General features: G+C 32.9%; 1 long non-coding RNA gene across 1 annotated transcript in view; it reads right to left on the reverse strand.

Moving 5' to 3' along the window:
* Nucleotides 1–2854: 2854 nt before the first annotated feature.
* The window catches only part of LOC125923167 (uncharacterized), a 27496-nt gene continuing 3249 nt past the window's right edge, over nucleotides 2855–27101 (reverse strand). Inside the window, exons 2-3 of the long non-coding RNA XR_007457926.1 lie at nucleotides 8444–8552; nucleotides 2855–3197 (exon numbers count right to left, since the gene is read on the reverse strand). This is a non-coding gene — a long non-coding RNA (uncharacterized LOC125923167). The remainder of the gene's footprint in view (nucleotides 3198–8443; nucleotides 8553–27101) is intronic.

The following is a 27101-nucleotide window of genomic DNA, read 5'->3' on the forward strand; positions in this document are numbered from 1 at the left end:
AACCATAATTACGTGTGTGGGTGTGTGGGTGTGTGTGGGTGTGTGTGCATATGAATGCATGATTATTCTGGAGATCTGACTTTTGACTTAAATATAAAATGCTTTAAGGAGTTAAAGAAATATTTTGCAGGTTGTATGCTTAAAATATGTTCTTCTTTAAAAAAAATATTTGATGTTCATAGTGATTGTTGATAAGACCCAATCAGGCATCATAATATCCAAACACCCCATTAATAATTTTTTTTCTATATGCTCTCAAAAGGGAGTCATCACAACAGAAAAAATGTACCATTTTTTAAATAAAAATCAGTAATTAAAAAATATGCTTACAATAAAAATGTCTTGCTTTGAAAATTAAATATAAATTTTATCAGGTTGGATTTTATTTTAAACTCTTCTTACTTAAATAGAGTTTTGGTGATAATGCATTAAGTTAGACAAATGTGCAATCTCAACCTCTGAAGTTTAACCATGTGTAAAAAAATATGGTATTGTTGATAATACTCTAACATTGTTTCTGTGGTCTTTAGAAGTAAAAAAAAAAGGTATTTATAAAATTTCATTAAGCAATGTTTGGTATAACAGAAACATTTTATTATTCACAAATAATTAGGGGAAATTTGAATTTTTCATTTGAAGTATCTCCTTTCAATGGCTAGATGATATATATATATGTATATATGTATACATATATATGTATGTATGTATGTGTACATATACATGTATACATATATGTATGTACGTATACATATATACATATATATGTATATATATGTATATGTATATATATATGGGTAGATACATAGATAATGATAACAGATGATAGATAGTTCATACATAAATAGATCACTGGATGGAGCATGGTAAATATTAAAATTGGAGTTAATACTGAATTTAGAATCATACACATTGATGTAATATTTAGTATGTTTGTTTTTTGCAGTATTGGTGATGGAGTTAGTATAAAATAGGGAAAGAAATCACAGTTTTTATTAACATCACTAAGAATGAGATCACTCCACTGACATAACTATAAAATAAAGATTAAAAAAATAAGCATATCTAATTTATACATATATTTCTTGGACAGAGTAATCTTGAATAGATGGGTATTCTCCATATAACTATTAAAGAGTCTTAAAGATTATTTAAGCAATAATAGAAACTTGGATTTATTTTGTTGAATATGATAATGTTTGAAGCCATTTAAAATGATTGACATTGATTTATATATTTATAAGCTACTCTGCTTTGTCACTGTCAGATAATGAGAAAACTAAGCATCAGAAATACTCCAGTACAAACAAAAACACAGGTTTTACAATGAGAATCAGTGAATCTCCAAGTTCTGACCTCCTGCTGCCTTTATGAAAGATTCAAGTGAGGTTAACAAGGGGTAGTCTAAGTAAGCTAATTAATATCACACCCTGCAGAAGGAAACTTAAACAAAGCATTTGCTCGAGAATAGGACTAGACAAAAAGGGATAGTGGCACATTCCTGCAACTAATTCTTCCTTTTTTTCTGTTTGTTTACTAGTTGTAATAAATAAGCCAAGTTGCTATACATCCTCGTCTTCAGCATATGAGCTCAGGTTTTCAATTTGGAATTATTACATTTTCTTTACTTCTTATTTCTGACATTTTAAACTTTAATATAAATTAGTATAACTTAAAATTCTTAGTGGTCCTTACTGAAATATAAAGCAAGGAGAAGAGATGGCTCCATTTTAGATTTTCTTTTTTTGTATTTTCAAATTTGTTTATATTAAATTAACAATGCATATGGATTATTTTGGTTATTAAAACAAAATCTTGACAGTTAAATTTCACCATTGATATAACTAAGTACACATACAGAAAATTTCTTACATTTTAATATTAAATATTAATCTGCATTTCCATTTATAATTGATTACTCACAGAGTTATATTTGATTGAAGTAAACAGTTTGAGGGGAACCTGGGTGGCTCAGTCATTTAAGCATCTGACTCTTGATTTCAGCTCAGGTCATGATCTCATGGTTCATGAGTTCGAGCCCTGCATTGGGCTCTGTGCTGACTGCAGAGCCTACTTTAGAATCTCTCTCTCTCTCTCTCTCTCTCTCTCTCTCTCTCTCTTTCTCTCTCTCTCCTCCCCCCTCCACTACCTGCTCATGCACTCTCTCTTTCAAAATAAATAAACTTCTAAAAAATAAAAAATAAAAGTTTGAATCAATTTCTAAATCTCCTGTAAGATTATTGTCTTCTTGAATATCTAGACTTCTCAAGACAAGTATTTTTTCCAAGTTTTTATTTAAAGTCCAGCTGGTTAGGGGCGCCTGGGTGGCTCAGTCGGTTAAGCGTCTGACTTCAACTCAGGTCACCATCTCGCAGTCCGTGAGTTCGAGCCCCGCGTCAGGCTCTGGGCTGATGGCTCAGAGCCTGGAGACTGCTTCCGATTCTGTGTCTCCCTCTCTCTCTGCCCCTCCCCCGTTCATGCTCTGTCTCTCTCTGTCTCAAAAATAAATAAATGTTAAAAAAAAATTTAAATTCCAGCTGGTTAACATACAGCGCAACATTAGTTTCAGGTGTAGAATTTAGTGAGTCATCGCTTTGTATGTAAGTTGTATGTAACAACTGGGTGTTGTATGTACACCCGGTGCTCTTCACAAGTACCCTCCTTAATGCCCATCACCTGTTTAACCCATCCCGATACCTACCTCCCCCCAGTAGCCATCAGTTTGTTCTCTATAGTTAAGAGTCTGTTTCAGGACAAGTATTTTAGTCATAACTACGTAATATGATTAGGTTAACAAAGGTGATTTTATGATTATTGACAGGGTAACTGATTAAATCCACCATTTTATGATCCAGGTTTTATTTTTTCCAACACATTTCAGGAAAAAAATTCTCCTTTTGTAATCTTTGGGTTATTTTATGGTATTACATATTGCATCAGTTGGGTAGTAAGCATTAGTCAACAAAACGAATGATTCTGGATATTCTGAAAAGAGAGCATTTAACTGGATAAAAAAGTGTTGAGATAATTAAGTGGATATAAAAGAAATGAAGTCACCCAGAGCTTAGTAAAAGCAGGAAAATCGACTCCCCTTTCTTCTGGTGAGTGTCTCACTTGTCGCTGCTCTTCTAATATCATGTGGGATGATTTAATATCAAGGTGAGCAAGGCAGGAACTTGTCAGACATGTGTTCCCTAGAACTGTGATGCAAACACAGAAGAAACATCATTTGAATGATGCTAGAGCAAACAGGGACACACTAATGCCTGGTAAAATGTTTTAAGCTGGGGATGCTAGAACTGACCAGTCTCCTAGACTCCATTGTTGTCCGATGTTGCTGGACAGACACTGCCAGACAATAAATTGAAACAGAAAGAACACTATTTCTCCTTCCTCTTAACTTTCAGCACTCCAAGACTACTTCCCTTAGGCAAAGCTAGCCAGAAGCCAAATGGAAAGAGTGTGTGAATAGAAGATTATAAGGGTTATTGTTTCCATAAATCATACAGTATTAAAGAGAAGAACAGAAATGGGGTTTCTGAATTCACAATCATAAGAAATATCTGCTCAAACATTACACAAAACATTTGGAGAACATGGTGTTTCTTAACAGCTTCACAAACTAGAATTCCAACTGTATACTTTTCCATTTGTTATTGTCACAGAAATCCAAGGCACTTAATACCATTACTTTTTAAAAGTTATAATTTGATTTCTGGCTTGTTATTATACTATTTTTTGAACAATGATGTAATTCTGAAAGCTACTGAAATGTATTTTCTTTGAAAAGTATTTAAATATTGATGGGAAATTAGGAAAATTGCTTTCACAAACATTTTATGAAATCCTACTTCATAATCTATAAAATCCTGCTCTATATGATACTTTGTGACAGGATCTATAAAGACATGCTTTTAACTGTAATGCTTCAGGCTATTACTACCCAAGAAAAATGTAGTAACATTTACAGTAAAACATATTTTATTCTTTTTTACTTGCTCATGAAAAATTAAATGTGTCATTCTTTAAATTATTGATACAAATAATATTGGATATTTTGTACTAATTTATTTATTTCTGCATTCTTAGGAAAAAAAGTACCAAAATACCAGTTGAAATTGAGCAATATTAATAGAATAAATAAACCATAAATTCACTTTAATTTGTATATGTATTGAATGGACTAGATGTTCATGTAAATCTATCTTGTAGGACTATTGTTCTCAGTAAATGTTAGTTACACACAGAACATGAAAACTCTGACGAGCACTGTTTGAAGAATGTTTAATGATGCTGGTCAATAGGGGACCCTTTTTTCAAATATGAGTACATGAAGGAGATGACCTACTCAGTTTTCTAATGTTTTCCTCATTGTTCAACATACAAAACACAGACACAGCACAGTTAGGCTACAGAGATCCAGAAGGCAGTAGCATCATGGGGCTATGGTCATTAACCAGTAACATGGGCAGCCAGAATTTCGGAATGCATGCTGGAGAGAACAATTTCCTATAGAAGTCAATGAGTGAAAACATTGAGCATCAAGATTCTGTTTGTTATCATTACAAAATATCAGTGACTTCCAGCAATTAGGAAAAAGAGCCAGGCAAAGGGGTACCAAGTAAATATCATTCAAAATAGAAAAAACCCAAGACTTCACTGTAAGAGGATATTTTTCCTGGGCTACTAGGAAAATTCTACTTAGTGTTCCTTAATACAGGAACATTGTAGGAAATACAGATTTGTATCAGAATCAACTGTGTTTTCATTATAGGAACTGATAAAAGAGAATTCACAGTTCTCACGAATGCTACTATTAGATGTAATCCCAAATTAAATAATCATCTAGTTTCCTTACATATGCAGATTTATATTGGCTCTGATATTTTTTTTAACTTGAACTTATTTCTATATAAATGTGTCCAATATATAAATAAAATGGTTAACTTAATTTTTACAGGTATCTACATTTTGTACAGCTTCATGGCAAATGATGGAAACAAAATAGTTTTACTTAACAAATCTTTATCACTTATGCTTAAATTATTCAAGTTTCTGTTGTGTTTTGTATCAACAGTGTTTCTTACTATAAGAATTATAAGGTAAAAATTCAACATGTACTAACAGAGGAGAGATTACAGATGATTTTAAATTAGTATCATTACCAGATATGATTACCCTAATCATACCCAAGTCCTTGAGGGAAGTGAGTCCTTACCTCAACTTAACCTTACCTATTCATAAAATTAAATCCAGTAATATATTCTTTTACAAAAAAATAGACTAAAATGACAATTTTTTGTATCAAACTTATTGAGGAGATGGGGTGAAACATACCAGGAAATGGAAGCAGACACAGGAAGAATAGAGATAATAATAATGTCAGGTGATGAGAGTTTAAATAAAAAACAATAATAAAAATAAAAAGAATATTATATAGCATATTATATATACAATGTATATATAATAAATACAATGAGAAAATGTATGATAAAAATATATGATAATAAACCACAATGCTCATAGGGTATGAGTTAACACATAAATTAAAAATAATTAGAAATGTAGGGATATCTTGATAAAATATATATTTATGTAAAGTACATGTCACTATATCTCTCTCAAAACTATGCTGATTTCAAAATGATGGCAAACATACTACTACCAATAATTAGGGTGAAAAATAATTGTGCAAAGCATTTAAGAAAGTGATCAAATGACACACAGAGAACCTTACGATATTTGAATTCAGTATAAACTTAGTATCAAAATGAAACAAAATTTTCACATAAAAGGAATGTTTTCTAGTTTTGATATTAAATTTATACTGAATTCAAATATCATTATTGAGTTTTGCTGGCTAAAACTTCAGTTTTTTGCATTGTTTATTCATGGATGTGATTTATTTTTATATAAGAATTTTATTTTTATGTGAAAAAGTTTCTTGATTATATACTAAATGTACACTGATAGGGTTTCAAATATTGTAATGTCTTGTGTATTTTAATGTCTTGTGTAATGTCTTGAGAGGAATGTCTTATTCCTCTCCTAAATGCTTTGTCCTTGGTTGGAAAGACAATATTATAAATACATACATTCTCAGAAAACTTCTATTCATTAAATTAAACTACAGTGAAGATACCCTAAGAGTTATCATTGTTATTTTTATTTTTCTGAATTCTGTAAAATAATTTTAAATTTCTTCTGAAAGAACTAATTTTTTAAAATAGTCAAGAAAAGAATGCTAAAATATAACAATGATGGGGGAATAGCTCATCAGAGGAACATTCTATGGACTCACTGTAATTAAATCAATGTAGTGCTGGAATGGCATAGAAGGAGATTAATAATGTAGTAGATACCAATATATAGGAGATTAATTAAAATATGATAAATTGAAGTGAGATATTATTTAATTAATGTTTCTAGCATATTTTGGTATCCATTTGAGTTTTTAAAAAGAGAGACAGTCACCTATGTAATGAACAAAAGTCAGATAGGATTAGTCTTAAAAAAATATGCATACCTTAACGAATATGAATAAAAGTACATATACATTCTAGAATTAGAAGATACATACCTTATAAAGATTTTAAACTCAGGAACTCTAAAAGAAGAGCCATTTATGTTTGAATAGGCACCAAAGACTCCATTCATAAATGTAATTATAAAAAATAATAAAATATTTAGCAGATGTTATTGAAACATACTTCTAATAGGCAAAGATCTCCTATAATAGGTAAGCATAGAAAGAAATCTCTTGCACTTCAATATAAAAATGACTAAAAATTATGGTACATACAAGGCATGTAGAATTTAATAGACATTAAAAAATATGACAAAGAGTATTAATACATATTATGTAGGGATGTCCATCTTATGCTGTTGTGTGAGAATAAAAAATTTCAAGATGCTTGGAATTATGCAAAATATGTTATTTTTTAAAAGAAATCATAACAGGGGAGCCTGGGTGGCTCAGTTGGTTAAGCGTCCGACTTCAGCTCAGGTCATGATCTCACGGTATATGAGTTCGAGCCCTGCGTCAGACTCTGCTCTGACAGCTCAGAGCCTGGAGCCTGTTTCAGTCCTGTGTTTCCCTCTCTTTCTACCCCTTTCTTGCTCATGCTCTGTCTCTCTTTCAAAAGTAGACATTTAAAAAATTTAAAGTAAATAAAAGAAATCATAACAGAAATTTGTTTCATATATACCTATGCCTGTATACCTATTTATAAGAGTTTATGTATCGGGGCGCCTGGGTGGCTCAGTCGGTTGAGCATCCGACATCGGCTCAGGTCATGATCTCATGGCTGGTGAGTTCCAGCCCTGAGTCGGGCTCTGTGATGACAGCTCAGAGCCTGGAGCCTGCTTCTGATTCTGTGTCTCCCTCTCTCTCTGCCCCTAACCCACTTGCATTCTGTCTCTGTCTCTCTCAAAAATAAATAAAACATTTTAAAAAAAGAGTTTATGTATCTATAGGGTTATTTGAGTATAAAAATAAAATACCAAAAGATATACATTATGTTGTTAGAATAGGTGAGATGCTGTGATATTAAGTAATAATGAGGATGGAGAGGGGCCAAGAGAAAAATGAAAGTGGGGATGTAGAAATAAAAAAAAATCATTAAAAATAAATGTTTAAAGAAAGAATACAATTACACATAGGTAGATTCTTTATGTAAAACTAATTACAATGTAGATCATTGGAAAAAAAGACAAGGAGGCTATGCTTTAAGAGATATGTATATTGATATTCACACTGATATTGATCTGTTTAACTTTGAAAAAAATCGAGACTTGGATGGGAAATGCATGGTGATCATGCCACCGAAATCACCCCTCCACATGCATCATGACTGTCCTCTTCCAGAGAGGTTCTCTGGCCTGCTGAATTCAGAAGTAGCCCCAAATCCTTCTCCGCATAAAGCTTCAGGTAACCATTAACAATCTACAGTCTTCACTCCTCTCAGACCTTTTAGATCCAGGCAGTTCTGCCCCAACTAGCTCAGTTCTCTGAAGCAATCTGATATGATGAGTGTCAAGACATAAATTGGCACAAAACCTAAGTTTACATCTCAAATCTATGATTTTTATGATTATTGTTAAATTTTAATAAAAATGGTACATCTAACCTTGGAAGCAATATTCCTCTTCCATATACTTTGTTACTCAGATCTGTACTATCTCACTCTGCCTTACAGATGTAAAAGTTAACTATTTGACATAGAATATATGCTTATTTATGGCCATTATCTAAGAGCACATTGCAAATACTCGGTGGGATTCTCATATTTAACTAGAGATCTGTAGCACTTTCTCTACCCTGATCATTTTATTTATGTGACTCATCACATCATCTTTTTCCCTCCTAATAGGCGTATTTGTCTCGTAGCCATTCTACAAAATTCACTGTATGTTCATTATAGCACTTGATTAAAAGTATACAAACCTCCATTAATCCTACTGAGCCCTGTAGAACTGTGCAGTGTTCTACATCATTAGTTTAGGTCACAATCTCAAATTTTTATGACTCAAGGTAAACTCCAGGCTGTGAGAACCTGATGTGAGGAAGACAGTAAAAATTGAAGCAGCAATATAACAAGGAACATTAAAAGCATTAATGAACAAACATAACCCTAGAAACTTTTAAGAACCAGAAGTAGATCTCCATAAAGCAAAATGAAGAACCATTACAGTTAAAGACAAAGAATTTCCAGTGAATCTAGAATAGTATAAGTACCAGTAAACTCCTCTTTCAAAAGATTATTTGAGATTTTTTTTCAGCCTTAATAACTTCATGATAAAAAAGAAAATTATCTCACTTAATACCTCTTAAGGTCAGAAAGCTTTTTTTGTGGTTCATTTAAGTTTCAATATATGTCGTTTTTGAATCTGGATATCTAGGTACATGTGAAATATTTAACAGAACACATTTTAGTATTTGAATAATTTGATAGATAAAAACCAGAACTGCATTTTTGAGTTCTGACTTGATATTTCTTCAACTATAATGTAAACCATGTAAACAGCAGGCAAAGCAAGTAAATACATAATTGTAATCCTACAAAACTGACTAAATCTTGACTTGCTAAACCTTAAGTTGAAACACAAATAAAATGCAGAAGTCTCCAGGATTGAACACCTATAAAACTAGTATTTTCTGAAGAAAAATCAGAATAAGCATAACTTAAAAATCAGAATCAGCATAACTTACTGAGAAGCTGTTAAATTCAAGAGTTTTTGGAGCTTTGTTTTGTTTTGTTTTGTTTTGTGTTATAAGTAAGATGACCTGGGACATTTTATTTTTTGAAATAATTATTTATTGGTCAAAAATTGGTTTTACTAAATTGGCTAACTTTGCTTCCTTTAGAAATACAGTTTTAAAACATATTCTTCTAAAAGTAAAATGGCATATATCCCATCATTGAAAGCCAAAAAAATTATTTTTTAATTTTGATTATCTGAACATTGAAAAACAACATCAAACAAGAAGTAATATTTGGAACTATTCATATATCTTATCAGATTCTTAACTATCACTAATACTATCACTGGAATTTTCTAAGAAATATATATACTTTTTCAATATTGCTTAATTTTTATTTTTGTATAAAAATTGCCTGAAATTTTCTTTGAGAATTGTAAGATAAATCTATTAACTTATGAAGTTAATCTATTAATCCTAATTTATTTAATAATTTATTAAGGTTAATATATTAACTACTAAACTATTTTATTTTTAATTGAAAAAACACACTCTTACACTGAGACACCTAGTAGATTAGCAAATTCAACTAACTCAAGGATTTTTGAGAGAGAGAGAGAGAGAGAGAGAGAGAGAATCCTAAACAGCCTCCACACTGTCAGCACAGAGCCTGATGTGGGCTAGATCTCACAAACTGTGAGATCATGAACTGAGCCAAAATCAAGAGTTGGATGCTTAAGCAACTGAGCCATCCAAATGCCCCAGATCAAGGATGTTTTAATTATAATTTATTTTATATATTAAAACCTAAATTTATAGGTTTCAGCCCAAGTAGTTTCATTAACCCTGTCTTTAGGCTTCCACTGAAGATATCTGACTTTGATATGCATTTTTATAAGCTACATATAATAAAACAAGTTTATTTCTTTTGAATGAGATAATAAAGCAACTTAGGCTTCTGAATTCCATCTCATTCCATTATTACATAGAAATTTAAATACAACTAAAAGTTGAAATTTCTATCAATAGATTCTTCCTACAATTTAAGATATTTCAAAGTACAATTATGAAATTCAAAAGTAAATCTTGAAGATAATTTTGAAGCTCTCATCTTAGTTTTTTTCTTCCATTTCTCCCTTTCTTTTAAAGAAACATAATTCACTTTCAACCTGCTTATGACTTTATTGTCAGTAAATATTGTCTGTTACATATTGTTTCTTGACTACTCTGGTTGATAGCTTTCAACTGACTTTTTTTTAATCACAATAAGTATTAGAAAGCGTATTTACAAAATTATTTTAGAACTTTGTAGAATATTTAAACTTGTTTTTAAAAGTTTAGAATCTTAAGAATCAAAGATTCTAAAATTTTTTAATTCAATTGGTATCAGGCAAGAAAGAACATGACCACAGAGCTTCTATTTCATTGCTATAAATCACAGCTTAGATGGATTTTAAATATATATATTTCATACCAGTTTCAAGAGTATATATTTTTTAATTTAGTAAGAATATTGTTTATATCATGATGCTGTGTTCCACTGAAATTTGTTTTCATATTATGATTATAAGCATAAATAATTCATCTTCACTTTTTTAAATTTAGAATTTACTACAATAGTCATTTGATTAAGAAAGTCATATGTTGATGTTTCTTCAGAAAATTTGCATCTTATGATTTCCATATAGTCAATAAAACTACTATGCCCTCAGATTGGGTGTCAAATGAATAGTTTGCACAAGTTACACAATCATATCTCTCACTTACAAAAGCAGAAATTCAATACTCATGTTTCCACTGACATACAATTTATGTATTTTTTGAGCCTATAGCTGTAAAATGTTTCATTTTAATTTTTGTTAATGTTTATTTATTTTTGAGAGAGAGAGAGAGAGAAAAGGGCAGAAAGACAGGGAGACACATAATCTGAAGCAGGCTCTAGGCTATGAGCTGTCAGCACAGAGCCTGATGTGGGCTCGGATTCATAACTACAACATCATGACCTGAGCTGAAGTTGAATGCTCAACTGACTGAGCCACTCAGGACCCCCAGGATGTTTCATTTTAAAATTAAAAATAAAAAGAACCTCTTGGTTTTGGCTCAGTTCATGGTCTCACGGTTGGTGAGATCGAGTCCCCCATCTGCTCTCAGTGCAGAGTCTGCTTAGGATTCTCTCTCTCCCTCTCAATCTGCCCCTCCTCCACTCATGCTCATGTATGAACATGCACCCTCACTTTCTCTCTTTCTCAAAATAAATAAACATTGGAAAAAAGATTCTCTCTCTCTCCCTCTACCCCTCCCCCACTCACGCTCTCTCAAAAAAAAAGAAAAAGAATATCACAAATGATAAAAATACATTGTATAAATTTATGTGATGCTATAAATTATGCTATTACCATAACGAGAGTATCCAGACCACTCTGTACAATCTAGACTAAGACAACTCATGTTCTATTTCCAATACATGTTTTACATGCACTGGACCTGTAATCTCACCTATTTCCCTCCAACTTCTATATCTGCTGGCCTGGCTTTATATAAGATATGGGTTGTCCTGTGACATGAGCTGTACGACTCAATGGCTGATAGAGCATGTGTCACGCAGAGCAGCATTAAATACTTCCTTGAAAGCGAGATAATTCATTATGTTGCATCTCACAGAATGTGAGTATGCTGAAGTGAAAATGCTGTCACAGCACATGCATCTCAGTCACTGCTAAAGGAGAGTCTGACAGAAGCCAAAGTATAAAAAGGAAGCTTAAGAAGCTCATCCCGGCTTTATTCATGCAAATAAAAATTATAATGATAGAGATAATATGAAAAATCTGGGACTGAATATAAAACAAATGGAATTTAAAGACAACATATGTAAAACATAATTGTTCCAGACTAATAAGAATATGTAATCACCCTGATTATAAGCAATATGCTGATAAACACACGAAACAAAAAGTATATTTCCCAACTCCCAGAAGTATGTATCCTACCTTTGGAAACAGCACACTAACTATACAAACTGACCAAAAAACACATAAAACACATAGCAATTAGAATTAAGAATGTAATTAGTAACACCCATCTAATAGAATACACCAGAGTGAAAATCAACTGTTTTTAGAAATTTCACTATATTAAAATTACTTCAAAAACTATCAAATAATTAATAAAAATGTGATAGTTCAGTATGGAAGAAGTACATTTGATGTAATCCATATTATTGGTGAGATTTTTACAATTTCACGTGTTTCTAAGCACAAAATAACTGTGTCCTCATGGATGTATTTATCCTCTGCAGTGTTACTGACAAAACAGAGTGGGAATCTTAGCTGCAACCAGAAAATCAGTATCATTTTTATATAGAAACTTAAGTGAAAAAAGTGTCTTTAAAATAAAGTGAATGAAAATGTTAAACCATAATTTGATTGTCATCTAAATATTTTCCCTTTTATTTTGAGCCTGAAAGAATTGAACGGGCTTTCTGAGAAGAGAGCCATATATATATCAGTGATCTTCAATTCTTCTTCCCTTTAGAGGAAATTTAAGTTAAGAACTGAAAACTAGGTCTAAAGAAAAACCCTATCCGTGTATCATTTTTGTCACTTTTACATTTCCTTTATGTCATTATTTAATTTATATGTAACTGAACTCTTCTCACAGTCAGATTTCCAAGCTATAGTGATGAGAGTACAATCATTTTCATAAAATATACCTACTGGGTCTTTGAGATCGAATCTTGAATGCACGATAAATACAGGTGTTTACAATTTCATTGGGATTGACATTTTCTACATTGAAACTTAATGAATGGAGGAATTTTTACTTCACAATTGCACACTGGCAATCTTATCCAATGAAGCAATTTAATAGCAAAAATATGTATTGAGATTATATACTGTTAAAGGAATCACACTCTGAATAATACTAAAGCTATGTGATTCTCAATGAGATACTTAATGAGGAGGAAAGATTTATATGCACTAGTTAGAAAAACTATAATAAAAATATTCTGTAGAGAATAGAAATGATGAGTAAAGATAAATTAAGAATAAGATAGTAATATTTATTTTTATTCATTAATTATAGGTTACTTGCTTATAACTTCTAGAAATCTTACTATTTAGGGGAGAAAGAACATGTTTTAAATCACATCCATATAATTCAATTGTCTTAATTTCAAAGCTCTTTGGAAAAGATATTATGTTCTCACTATGGGATAACATCAGTGTTTTATGTCAGTTAGACTCCATACCTCCTCCAACATACATTTTAAGTTAAATTATCTAGGAAATCATAATATGCTACATAAAACAGAATATATGGTAAAATATCATAGTTCCTACAATCTGATAAGAGATCTTCAATGACTACATGAATCCTGAAGTAATAGTGAAATTAAAAAGAATAAACTATTGAAAAAATAAATTCTAAACAATTTTAAAATAACTTTAATAAAGTTGATTCATTTTAATATTCTTGGACTATTTTATTTTGCCCAATAAAAATGAGAACTTTGATCAACTATTAATAAGACACAATCTGCATTTTGTGAAGTAAAGGTGTTGCTACAAGTCAATTTTAAGTCTAAAGCAGGAAAAATAATATACACAGTAAAAAAGATAATAGTTTTTTGAAAATCATATAACCATTACCAAGCTTCTACACTGATTAACTCATGGATAATTATACTTTAACTTCATTCCTACACATTCCTTCTCCTGGATCATTTTGAAGCCTCTTCCAGACATCATATTATTTTATACATAAATAATTTAATATATATCCTTAAAATACAACAGTTCATGTAAAGCAGAAACATACAGCTTTTAAGTCTATAAAAACCTGTAATGAAACTCCTTAATATCATCAAATATATATCAAATTACCCTGATTGATCCTAATTTCTATTTCTGTCCATTTGCTTGAATTATGATCCAAGCAAAATTTACAAATTGCACTCTTAAGTCACTTAATCTCCTCTTTTGCTTTTATTACCCTTTCAACTTTATTGTTCTAGAAATTGGGTCATTTGTCCTATGGTTCTCACAATCTAGATTTTACTCCTGGTATCCCATTTTAACATTTAATATTCCCCTTGGTTTACTGTGCTTTAGAAAGTTTGCTAGTTATATCTAGAAGCTTATTCAGGTAGACTGGATTTATCAAAACTCCTATAGGTGACTGCGTGTCTCAGTCAGCTAAGCATTCAGCTGTTGGTTTCGACTCAGGTCATGATTTCACAATTTGTGAGTTTGAGCCCCATGTTGGGGGTCTTTGCTGACAGTGTGGAGCCTGCTTGGGATTCTCTCTACCTCTCTCTCTCTCTGTCTCTCAAATAAATAAATAAACACTAAAAAATTAAAAACAAACTATTATAGATGTTGATTATTATCTAATTATTCTGTGTATAATGTTAATTAACCACTATTTATGATTATTCCATAGATCCACTATGTAATTGGGGCTTTGCAAATTCTGATAGTCTATCATTTATTTATTCATTAGTTTGGATATTTCTATGAGACACTTTTCATTCTCTATTGTTGGTGACACTATGGTACATTTTAAAAAGAAAAGGCAAAAAAAAATCCTGAATGTTTTCCTGTTGAATATTCAACCAATATGCAACCAAAGTGAATTGGTTCTCTAACATCCTCCAAATGTGATAAAAAATGTTTTAAAATTATTATTATTATTAACAATTTGTCTATCTTGACATATTTGGTGTGTGTTGATCCAATAAGGTTGTTCTTTCTGGTGATCAAGTATTTCTTCAAGTTCACTTCTGAATCATTTTGATATGACACATGTAGTCATTGATAGATTTCTTGCCTTTGCATAGAAAAGAATATTCTAAGCTCATTTTACACCAAACCAAGAATGGTCCATTTATCCTGGTTCCTTTTAATGGGAGTTTATTTAGAAACTATGATTGGGATACTAGAGTTACTCATTGTTCCTGGTTATTCATTTTTCTACATTATTTTAGTAGAGAGAAGTAAAAAATTTACACTTATCAGATATTCCAGCAATCATACTCCTTGGAATTTACCCAAATTATTTGAAAATTTGTGTTCACACAAAACCTGTATGTAAATGTTTATAACAACTTTATTCATAATTGCCAAAACATAAAAACAACTAAGATGCCCTTCCATATGTGAATGGATAAACTGTAGTATATCCATACATTAAAATATTATTCATTGATAAAAATAAATGAGCTACTGAGGCGTGGAAAGACCCAGAGGAAACTCAAATGCACATTGTTAAGTGAAAGAAGCCAAACTGAAAAAGGTACATACTGTATGATTTCAACTACATAACATTCTGGAAAGGCAAAGCTATGAAGACAGTAAAAAGATTAGGGGTTGCCAGTGGTTTAAGGGGAAAGAGGATGAGTAGATGAAGCACAGATGATTTTTATGGCAGTGAAACTATTCTGTATGATTTTCTAATGGTAGCTCCATGCATGTCATCATACTTTTGCCAAGAATCATAGCCTGTGCAACAAAGAGTGAACCTTGCTGTGAACTTTTAATGCAAGATGTGAATAGAGCATCTGAGGGGGGGTGGGGAACAGGCATGTAGGCATGTGGGAATGCTCTGTATTGTCTGTTGAGTTTTTCTGTAAACCTAAAACTAAAAATAGTGCTTTATTTTAAAATATATGTGTACATACACACACACACAAATATATTTAATTTTTGTATGATATGGGAATAGATTTGAATTAGTGGTCTGCCTTTATGCCTGGACACTTGGAAGTCTTACATTTTAAAATACATGGGAACTGTATTAGGGCCATCAAAATTAGCTCTCATTAGTAAAATGGTTATATGTAAAGGGTGAGATTAACTATTAAGAATCTTTTAAAGCAAAATGTTAGAGAAAGTCCACATGATGGCATTGTTATATTTCTGTTTTAAAAATAGACCTAAAATACCTGACTATTTCATAAACTAAAAACCTCAGAAATTGAGACCCATGGAAAATAAGTACACTTTTCATCATTTAACACCACTCTCCTGTTTTAAAATTGCAATTAAAGTTAGGCTTTCAGGTTCCAAGTCTAATAAAACTTACCAAATTATGTTAATAGCACTTCATTGAAATGGTATCAGCCCATGTATACAATCTTAAAACAGTTCTCCTATATCACCAATGGAATATCATCTCTAGACTTACTTGTTTTGTTTTAGAAGATTTTATAAACATTGTTCTCCATCAGTTGTAACATTTAAGTAACGAGAACAGCCCTTCTAAAGACTTCTACACATTTCAACTATCTGGAGACTTAAATATATTTTCTAAATCACATCCTTAATGATACTGACTTCTTCATTCAAGAGAGAGCCAAGTCCAGCAGTATCTACCAGTCCATAAATGTAAAGATACATCAGTAGAAATCACTTGAAGCATATATAAATAGAAAAAGAAAGATTTAAAATATAATAAAAGAAATAAAAAACAGAGAAAATAGCATCCAAGATCTTTGAGACTACCTCAAATAGTGCACTACACATATAATTAGATTTCATAACAAAATTCTATATACAGAAATATAGACTGGACATAACACCAATCACAGATCCAAGAGACTCAGAGAATAGCAAAGAGTGTAAGTACTAGAATAAAGTAAGAAAAGAGGAGCGTCTGGGTGGCTCAGTCGGTGAAGCGTCTGACTCTTGCTTTCGGCTCAGGTCATTTTCCTACGGTTCCTGAGATCGAGCCCCATGTTGGCAAGTCTGCTTGGGATTCTCTCCTTCCCTTTCTGCCAGGTTTCGCTCGCTCTCTCTCTCTCTCTCTCTCTCTCTCTCAAAATAAACATTAAAAAATAAGAAAACAATCATATTCTATTAAACTGTTGAAACCCAAACCAAATACGATAGAAAATCTATCAAAAAATCAAAATAAACAAAACACTCTACCTATAAGGGCACAAAAACAAAATTATCAGAAACCATGTGAGCAAGAAAACATTGGACAACATCTTAAAAGTCTTGAAGTGGAAAAGAAGAGGTTAACTCAGAATTCTGTTTCCTATAATCACATCCTTTAAAAATGAAGAGGAAATGGGGTGCCTGGGTGGCTCAGTCGGTTGGGCGTCCAACTTTGGCTCATGTCGTGATCTCATAGTCCATGGGTTCGAGCCCTGCATCTGGCTCTGTGCTGGCAGCTCAGAGCCTGGAGCCTACTTCGGATTCTGTGTCTCCCTCTCTCTCTGCCCCTAACCCACTCACATTCTGTTTCTGTCTCTCTCAAAAATAAACATTAAAAAGAATTTAAATTTAAAAAAATTAAGAGGCAATAACATCTGCTCAGAACAAAAACTTAGGCTCCACACAATGGGATTCTGTACAGTAAAGAACTTAAGCCTAATTCTATCATCTGTAACAACATGGATGAATGATAAAGATACTGAGTGATAGAATCCAACAGAAAATAATACTACGATATGATTGCTTACATAGGAAGTTCAAAAAAATCAAAATGAATCTGTGTGTAAAAGTGACAATAGAAGAGGAGCTTACTGGAAGAGGGCATAGGTTAGGCTTCTAGGGTGCTCATCACTTTGTATTTCTTGAATGGGCTTAATTACCCACCAATTGCATGCATGTTCCATACCTTGATTTAATACAGTAACATATATTGTTTTAAACATTTAAAAAATTGTAATAACATTTCAATGTATTTTTTTCCATTTCTGTAATCAGCATTGCTTTCTGTATACCAAAAAGCCTTTCTTTACAAAACATGCGCAGGTATGTGCATGCGTGCTTTGAAGAAATGTATATTTCTATCAATATTTCAGTATGGGTTTTTTTCAGTTGTAAAGTCTTTGGCTGTGGGCATGTCAGGAAAAAGTGCTTTTTATTATTCTTGAATGGATCTTCCTTTGTGCATAAAATAGAATGTTGACTGTCATTTTTTTCACAGTAGTTTCAAGTCCTTATTACATTCACTTCTGTCTCCTGCAGTTACTAATGAACAATATAATAATAATTGGATTTTCATTCTTGTGAAGGTTACCTGTATTTTCAATCTGGTACCTTTTAAATTACTTTGTACTCTTATTTTTGATGTACTGAAGTTACATTTTAATTTGTTTTGAAATGGAAATAGATATCTTAAAAATAATCCTTTTATTTTCTAGGTGAATTGGTAAATTTATCATTAATTCAGTTTTAAAACTAGTGTTTACTTCATATATAGTATTGTAAAATTTTGCTTACCATGTATTTAACATTTTAGATGGTTTTCTTTAACATCACACATTTGTGTTTTGTTTCATTATTGTAAAATTTCTCAGTGTTTATAATGATTAGATCTTCATATTTTTTAAAATCACATCTATGTAAATTTTTATTTGCAGACTCATTTTCTGTAGGATGTTTGGGAAATTTATGCACTACCCTTCTCCTTTTAAAAAAATTCTCTTTTAGACCATTATGTTTGCACGTATACACACACATCACTTCTGCTTCCGTGTGTGTGTGTGTGTGTGTGTGTGTGTGTGTGTGTTGTCTCATTCATCAGGCGCACACTCTTTAGCAAGAAATGGGGGAAATTAGAAGCTTCCATGTCATGAACATATTTACAACAATACAAAGTCAGACATATAGTCAGCGATTGGCTTAACTGAGTTCTTCATCACTATTAAGAATGTATATACATTCTTCCAACTCACTGGGTAATCAGTTTCTATAAAATACACCTTTAGGTAGAAACTTTGGCTGTTTTTCTCCACCTTCTTTCTTTGAAAGGAAAGGCCCAACACTACTCCTGGTTCCAATTATCAAACTGGTTCTCCCATGTTGAGTTTAGGAGTTTAATTCCTGTGACTGTTGGAGTCAGACTTATCCCTACAGTTGTCAGTTCTCATAGGTAGGATACTGAAGTGGCTTCAACTGGCTTATCTTTTGGTGTTTTAGTACTCTTAAGCATAGACAATTTAATTTTTAGTATAATTCATAAACAACATTTCGTACAAGGAAATACATTGTGTGTTTACACCAATCTTCTCATCTTTACTATTCTAGGCCCCTGGCCAACCAGCAATACTCTACTGTTCCTTAATCTGAATATATTTTTACTTGAGTACTTTTATTTCCAAACAAGCTAGATGTACTGCCCAAAGCTTTGCTCAGTGTGAGGGTTTCTTGTACTCACTACCTTTTAGGGATATCCCTAAAAGGATATTAGTATTAGTAAGTATATAATCCTGGTTTGTACCAGGATATTTGGGTTTGTACCCAAATATCAAGTCAATCCATCATAGACTAGTCTCTGCTTTTTCGTTCATTCCCTAGTTGGTCAAAAGAGACACCCTTATGTGGTCAAAGGTAAAGTTGAAGGAGAAGTGACAATGGAGCTGATAGTCCTAGTGACATAAGTGCCTGCTTGTGTGTTAACTTAAAAGTACTGTTTCCAAACTACAACAGATTGCTGCCGGAGGTGCCTGAGATCATGACTTGGTGAGTCAGATTGAAATTAATGCTTGATGGACACTTTGGACCACATGATCACTCTTAATATCTTAAAGTCAAATGCTTCATTTCTACTAAGACCTAAAAGTACCAACAGAGCTATTTGTCAAATGGCAATTTATTATTGTAGAAATCAAAGCTTTGCTCCAGGTCTCTAATGTACATTTTTATTTTCCTTGGGAGATTTGCACAAATTTCTCATAATATTCTGCACCATCAAGATACTATGAATCCGTTACAGCTGAAAGACATACAGCCCATATCTACAGTGGCAGATATGCTTGCCCACGGACAAGGACACTTTTGTATTATTGGTTTATTTCAAAATCTAAACCTTTCTGTGTCTCTTGGTAAATAGTAAGGATCTCTTCAAAAATGTGCAATGTGCTACCTCTACTAATGAAAGTTCAGCACCAAAAGTAGGAGGAAGCAAGAGACGTGGACCACACACCAGGGGAGTAGTGTGTTACCTAGCAAAGTGGATATTGCCTATACTGTGTCTAAGAAAAAGAAGGGCACCAGCCTTCAATAGAAAGGAGGAGCATTTTCATAGGTCAAGGAATATTTCATGGAAATCTGAAGTTTCAAAGTCTTTGAATTTATCCACCCAGATGATTCTTATATGTCTCGATTCTGCTGCTCCCAGTGTCAGCCCTGGCCTTGGCGTAGCAAAATTGTTAAGGTTGGAATTAAAACTTACATGAAATTCATCTACCCTTGATTAATTTTCATCCCTGATCCTGGACTCTGCAGCCTTTCTTGCCCTCTACTGCAGATGAAAATCACTTTATATGTTGCTGAGGCAATCTCTGGTTTTCTCATTTAGCCTCAAGTGGCTGATTAATCACTGTCGGGCTTTATTGTCTTTCTTGAACCCATCAATTGCTCCCGGTAAGGGCCATACAATCTCATAGTCCTTTCTAATTAATTCCTGCTATGACCAGAAAACACACTTGGTATAATTTAATATTTTTAACTATATAATAGAATACCTGAAATAAAATAATTAGCGGATGTGCCTTCAGCAAACTGGATACTACAGAAGAAAAGATTGTTGAATTTGAAACCAAAGTAATAGAAACAGTATTAACTGAAGCATGGAGAAAAAGAACACAGCAGAAAAAAGTGGACAAAATGACAGTAACTAATAGAACAATTATAAGAAGTTTCATAAACTTTGAAATTGAGTTAGAAAGGGATAAGAAAGAGTAATGAATGCAGAAATAAATACTTGTAGACAATAAAAAGACTCATATTCAAATTAAAAAACAAATATAAAGCTACAGATTCAAGAACCACAACTAAAGCCAAATAAGATAAAGACAAAGGAAAACATACCTAGACATATCAGAATTAAATTCCTCACTTCGCAAAATAAAAGTCTAAATAAGAGATGGCAGAAGGCAGCACCAATTTCATATAATAAAATTGTGAGTGGCACTGTTTCCTTTTAGTCCTTGGACATGTATACAGTAATTCTAATTACAGAACATACAATTATACCACAATTGTAACATATTTATAGATCTTTGACTACTAATTCCAATATATGTGTCAGGTCTAGGTCTGTTTATACTGACTTGAGCTTGTCCCCCATGCAAATCACATTTTCCTCCTTCTCATAGTCTGACAAGTTTTGTTTGTTTGCTGATGTTTGGTGCCACATTGTTGAAAGATTAGATTATGTTTTTGAGTTAATGGATTATGTTGTTTTTTTTTTTTTTCCCAAAAGTGTTATGCTATGTTTAACAGGCAGTTAATTTACTGGCTTTTTATCTTGATCCTGTCAAGGTTTAGTTTTACAATTCATAAGCATGGGTCTAGCATAGGCCTGATTGTATGGCCAGTACAGCTCTACTTCGAAGAATTGACCCTAGTGTAGTCTTAACTGAGTTTGATGTTCTGTCCAATCCAAATAATCAGAAATCTAACTGTGGAACCTGAGAAATTTCTATTAAACACATAACTTACTTAGTTTAAGGGCAAATGCTTAAGGAACACCCATCCATATTTCTTTGGCTGTAACTTTCTTACCTTAACTGAGTTTAATTTTAAAGATAGCTATTCAATGTTTTATAAGTCTGAATTGTAATATGGTATAATTTCTTTTAACTACTCTGTTAAATTCAGGTAAGTAGAAATGATCTTGTGAGGAGCCCAAATTGTAATTGGTAAAATGCAACTATATTTTATTGTCTAGTTGTCCACAATATGAACCACGTTTCTACATGTGTGTAATGTGGTATGTGTTCTGTAATGTGGACTCACTCAGATGCTGTGATAGGCTTAAAAATGGTCCCCTAAAAAATTTCATCCCCAATTCCTAGACTTTTAATTGTTACCTAATATGGCAAAGATATTGCAGGTGTGATTGAGTTAGATGCCATCTTGAGATGGCAATATTATCTTGGATGATTTGTTGGTGCTCTAAATGCCATAAAAAATGTCCTTTTAAGAGAGAGGCAGAGAGATATTTGACACAGACAGAAGAGGAGGAGACAATATGAACACAGAAACAGAGATTAGAGTAATGTAGCCACAAGTCAAGGGTTGCCAGCAGCCACCAGAAGTTGGAAAAGTCAACCTGCACAAGTATTCCCTGGAGTCTCTTGAGGGAGCACAGCTCTGCTGACACTTGATTTTGGCCCAGTGATACTGATTTCCTGACTTCTGACTTTCAGAACTGTGAGAGAAAAAGTTTCTGTTGTTTTATTTTTTTAATCATCCGTTTTATTTATTATTTATTTATTTATTTATTTATTTATTTATTTATTTTTATTTTAGAGAGACAAAGAGAGAAAGTGGGAGAGAGGAGCAGAGGGAAAAGAGAAAATCTTTTTTCTCCATACTCAGCACGGAGCCTGACATGGGCTTAATCCAACAACCCTGGGATCATGACAGGAGCTGAAATCAAGAGTCAGATGCTCAATTGACTGAGCTACCCAGGTGCCTCAATTTTTGTTGTTTCGAATCATGAATCTTATCCTCATTTGTTAGAGCAGAGACAGGAAACTAATGCAGACCCTTTCATTTTACACTTGATTTGAAATTTGGTGTCCATAAGGAACATGGGAATGCTGGTAGTGTTCTCTCCTACCATGAGGCCTCTCATTTTCAAGAACTGCAGAAGCAGAATGGCAGCAATGGTGTATAAAGCTCATTCCTACCAATATTGGTATCTCCCCACGATTTTTTCCTAGTAAGGATTTAAATATGTTTTTGATTCCAACCTGCATTATATTTTTCTAACCATATCTTACGCCTGTTTTTCCCCCTCAACATTTGTGAACTCCCTAAGTCATTTAATTAAAATTTCTACTGTTTCATTAGCCAATGTTAATTTTTGTTGGCAGGCATAGTGATCTATTCATCTCAAGGCCACTGAAGACAAGCCTCATTTGTAAAGTCTCTTCCTTTGGGGCACCTGGTTGGCTCAGTCAGTTAAGCATCTGACTTCGGCTTAGGTCATGATCTCACAGGTCATGGGTTCAAGCCCCACGTGGGGCTCTGTGCTGACTGCTCAGAGCCTGGAGCCTGTTTCAGATTCTGTGTCTCCCTTTCTCTCTGCCCCTCCCCTGTTCATGCTCTGTCTCTGTCTCAAAAATAAATAAACATTAAAAAATAAATACAAGTAAATCCTCTTGCTTATTAAACCTACCAGCTACCAATTTGGAGTGGTCTGCATCTTTGGTCTCTTTTTGCTCTCCTCATAAGGAGGCCAATTTCAGATTATAGGTTGGCAGCTCCCAAGGAGTTTGCAAATCAATAGTGGGGGAAGCAAAGAAAACAGAACATTCAAGAACGATGGGAATGATGCAAAAGATAAAACAAGTGAAACACAGGGAATTTTTTAGGCTGCTGAAATAAGTTACGGTGGATCCAGGACACTGCATTTGCAAAACAAATGGAAATTTATTGCATAAAGAGTGATCCCTAATGTTTGCAATTGAAAAAAAAAAATCCTTTAGAAAGTTGTGGGATTCCAGGAGTGAAGGTAGACTGTGACAACAGAATCTAACTTAATTATAATGTGGGAAATAACCTCACTAAAGTGGGTGGGGGAAATGTGTGGACTTAAGTAACTTGGACAATGAATGGTGATCATAGACTAAAGCAAAAGAACTGAACCTAAGTACCATACTCTTGTTGGTAATTTTTTTTTTCTTTTTCATGGAGCTACAGGTTGATAATTCTAAAACTGTTATGCATGAACACTTGAATTGAACAATTAAGTGATCAATGGAGGAGACTAGGGGGGCCAGATTTTTCACTCTTGGAATGAAAGTTTATATATAAGCAAAAAAGCCTGGTAGAATAGTACATGTTTTAATGGGATAGAGATGGAGGTGTCAATATAAACTCACATTTAGCTTAATATAGACAGAAAGGGATACACAGAGGTATATTTACAGATATGTGTATATACACTGTGTACCATGCATATGTGTATTTGCTTCTATTCTCAGTTTAGAGGACTTAGAAGACAGGTCATCCCAGTAGGAATGAATGTATCTAAAATCCAGATCTTCTAATACCATTCTTCAATATAAGTAACCAAGACTTCTTGGAGAAATAGCTGATTCTAGGAGGAAAGCAGGGGAAAAACAAGATGACCCTGAAGTATCTTATAGAGCTAGAGTGTAAATAAATGCCAATTAAAAACACAACACATATGTCAAAGGGATACAGGAAACAAATGAAAGTTCTTTCAGTGGTGAAAGCTGGAATGATTTGAACATAAAAATAAACAAAGTATCATTGGATTATAACCTAAGGTATAAAATAAGTATCTATGATTCCATGCTGATATAAATAAATGATTGAAAAAAATAAGCAAATAGAACATGATAGAGAACTCTCTCATTTAGGGTATTTCCAAATAATTCATGTAGATTATATGCACTCAAAGAGGGAGGATGTAAATTCCTACTCCTTATGTGCAACTTGTGCACAGTGACTTCTTTCTAAAGAGTAAAATATGAAGAGGAGCATGATAGTAAATTTACAGTAGAGAAATCTAGCAACACTATCTCAGCCAGGTGATCACGGTTAACATCAACAGTGATAAGTCATGTTGATGGTGTGTACTTTTGATATGATATGATCAGAATTGCACTTTGCCTCTGTGATCTTCCTCCCCAAAAATCCATAACTCTTACTCTAATCATAAAAAAAAAAAAACAAAAAAAAACACCTCAGACAAATTCAGAAGGGCATCCAACAAAATACCTGGCCAGTACTCCTCAAACAGTCAACATCGTCAATAACAAGGCAAGTGTGGGAAACTGTCACAGCCAAGAGGGGACCAAGGAAACATGTAATGTAATATCATACATAATACGTATGTAATATCATATTCTGGTTGGGATCTTGGAACATTAAAATGGACATTATATAAAAACTAAAGAAATCTGAATAATAGATGAATTTTAGCCAAAGATCATGTATCAGTTCATTAATTGTGATAAGTATACCATTCTAATGTAAGATGTTAATAAAAGGGCAAACTGGTTACGGGGTATATGAGAACTCTCATTACTATTTTAAAGACTTTTATGTAACTCTAAAACTATTCTAAAATGGAGAGCTTACTTAACATTTAAACTACCAGGGGTGCCTGGGTGGCTTAGTTAGTTAAGCATCTGACTCTTGATTTCAACTCAGGTCGTGATCTCATGATATGGGCTCTGTGCTGATAGTGCATAGCCTACGTGGGATTCTCCTTCTCCTTCTCTCTCTGTCCCTGCCCCTCTCTCTTTCTCTCTCTCAAAACAAATAAATAAACTTAAAACAATGAAACTATGTTTAGGTATATTGGAAAAAAATACAATGATCCCAGGACAGCAAATACATTTTTTTTTTCATTTAGGTTATTTCAGAAAAAAAAAAAATGACTACAGCATTAAGGATTTAAATAGGAAGAATAAACACTGAAGGCTAAAAGACATAGGTGATACACAGTTATTTCACTTGAAATAAGAGAAAATGATTATATATGAATGAATCCCTGATACCTCTGTTGGCAGGAGTTGGTACAGCAAGAGGAAACACATTAATTATCTTATATTTTATATTGTTTGTTCTAATTGTTTTTTCAAATAAATTGTGAGTGGTACCTGTAGGTACACTGAAGTGTCTCAAAGCTAGTTGTTTTTTTAAGTTTATTTATTTATTTTAAGAGAGAGAAAGAGAGAGAGAAAGAGCATGAGCGGGAGAGAGACAGAGAGAGAAGGAAGGAGAGAATCTGTGCCTGCAGCCAGGAGCCCTATGTTGGACTCGATCTCACAAACCACGAGATCATGACCTGAGCCAAAATCAAGAGTCGGATGCTTAATGGATTCAGCCACCTAGCCTCTCAAAGCTACTTTTCTATTCCAATACATTTCTACATATAAGTAGAGTAATTTAATAATTATAAGAATCACATAGAACTTTAATCTACAGGCTGTAAAACAGAAAATTAAAGTATATTCTCTCTTCCCACTCTTAAAACGCTATCCAGAAAAACAAAATACTTGGTTTGTGTGAACGTTGTGGTTCATAAAAATGAATCTGAATATTGTCAGCAAAATATCTATTCAAAGCACTTTAAAATTATCTAAAAATAGGTAAGACCTGTGAACAACAGGTTTTATGTCAAAATAAGTCATTTTTGATGAAATACATATGAATTAAAGTAAAATAATCTCTTTTGTAACTTGATAAATATTTTAAAACTAGGTATGTGAGTAAAAAGACATAAAGAAAAATGCATATTCATGTGTTGATTCCATTAATATAAATTGCCAAAAGCTTTTTGGAAATTAATTTTGCAATTCATAGTCAGGACCTTAAATACCTTTTATCAGTCAGAGACTAGCCAATAAAACAGGAACCGTACTAATATTTAAAATAATAGATTGATAATAAGGAATTGTTTACAGAGGCAAGAAGTCTAAAAAATAAAAACAAAAAAACACAGAGCCAGAGAATATGAGTGTGGGAAACATTATCAACATAAGGACAGGAAAACAAAAGGGGAGAGGTTGGGTTTCCAGAAATCAGGAGGTTAAAAGGTTGAATAAGGGTTTTTTTGCAATTATAATTCAGATATTTGAGGAATGGATCACCTACATATTCTTGTATCTCAGGACTTCAGAAGAGTACTGTGGAATGCTCTTGCTCAGATCTGTCAAGAATGAATAGTTGATGGGGGGTGGGGGAGAGAGGAAAGTGGGTGATGGGCATTGAGGAGGGCACCTGTTGGGATGATCACTGGGTGTTGTATGGAAACCAATTTGACAATAAATTTCATATATGTGTGTGTGTGTGTGTGTGTGTGTACACACACACACACACACACGTATGTGTATACACACACACACACACACATATATATACACACACACACATATACACACACACACACACACACA

Source organism: Panthera uncia, chromosome B1 (assembly GCF_023721935.1).
Source record: "Panthera uncia isolate 11264 chromosome B1, Puncia_PCG_1.0, whole genome shotgun sequence".
NCBI lineage: Eukaryota > Metazoa > Chordata > Mammalia > Carnivora > Felidae > Panthera > Panthera uncia.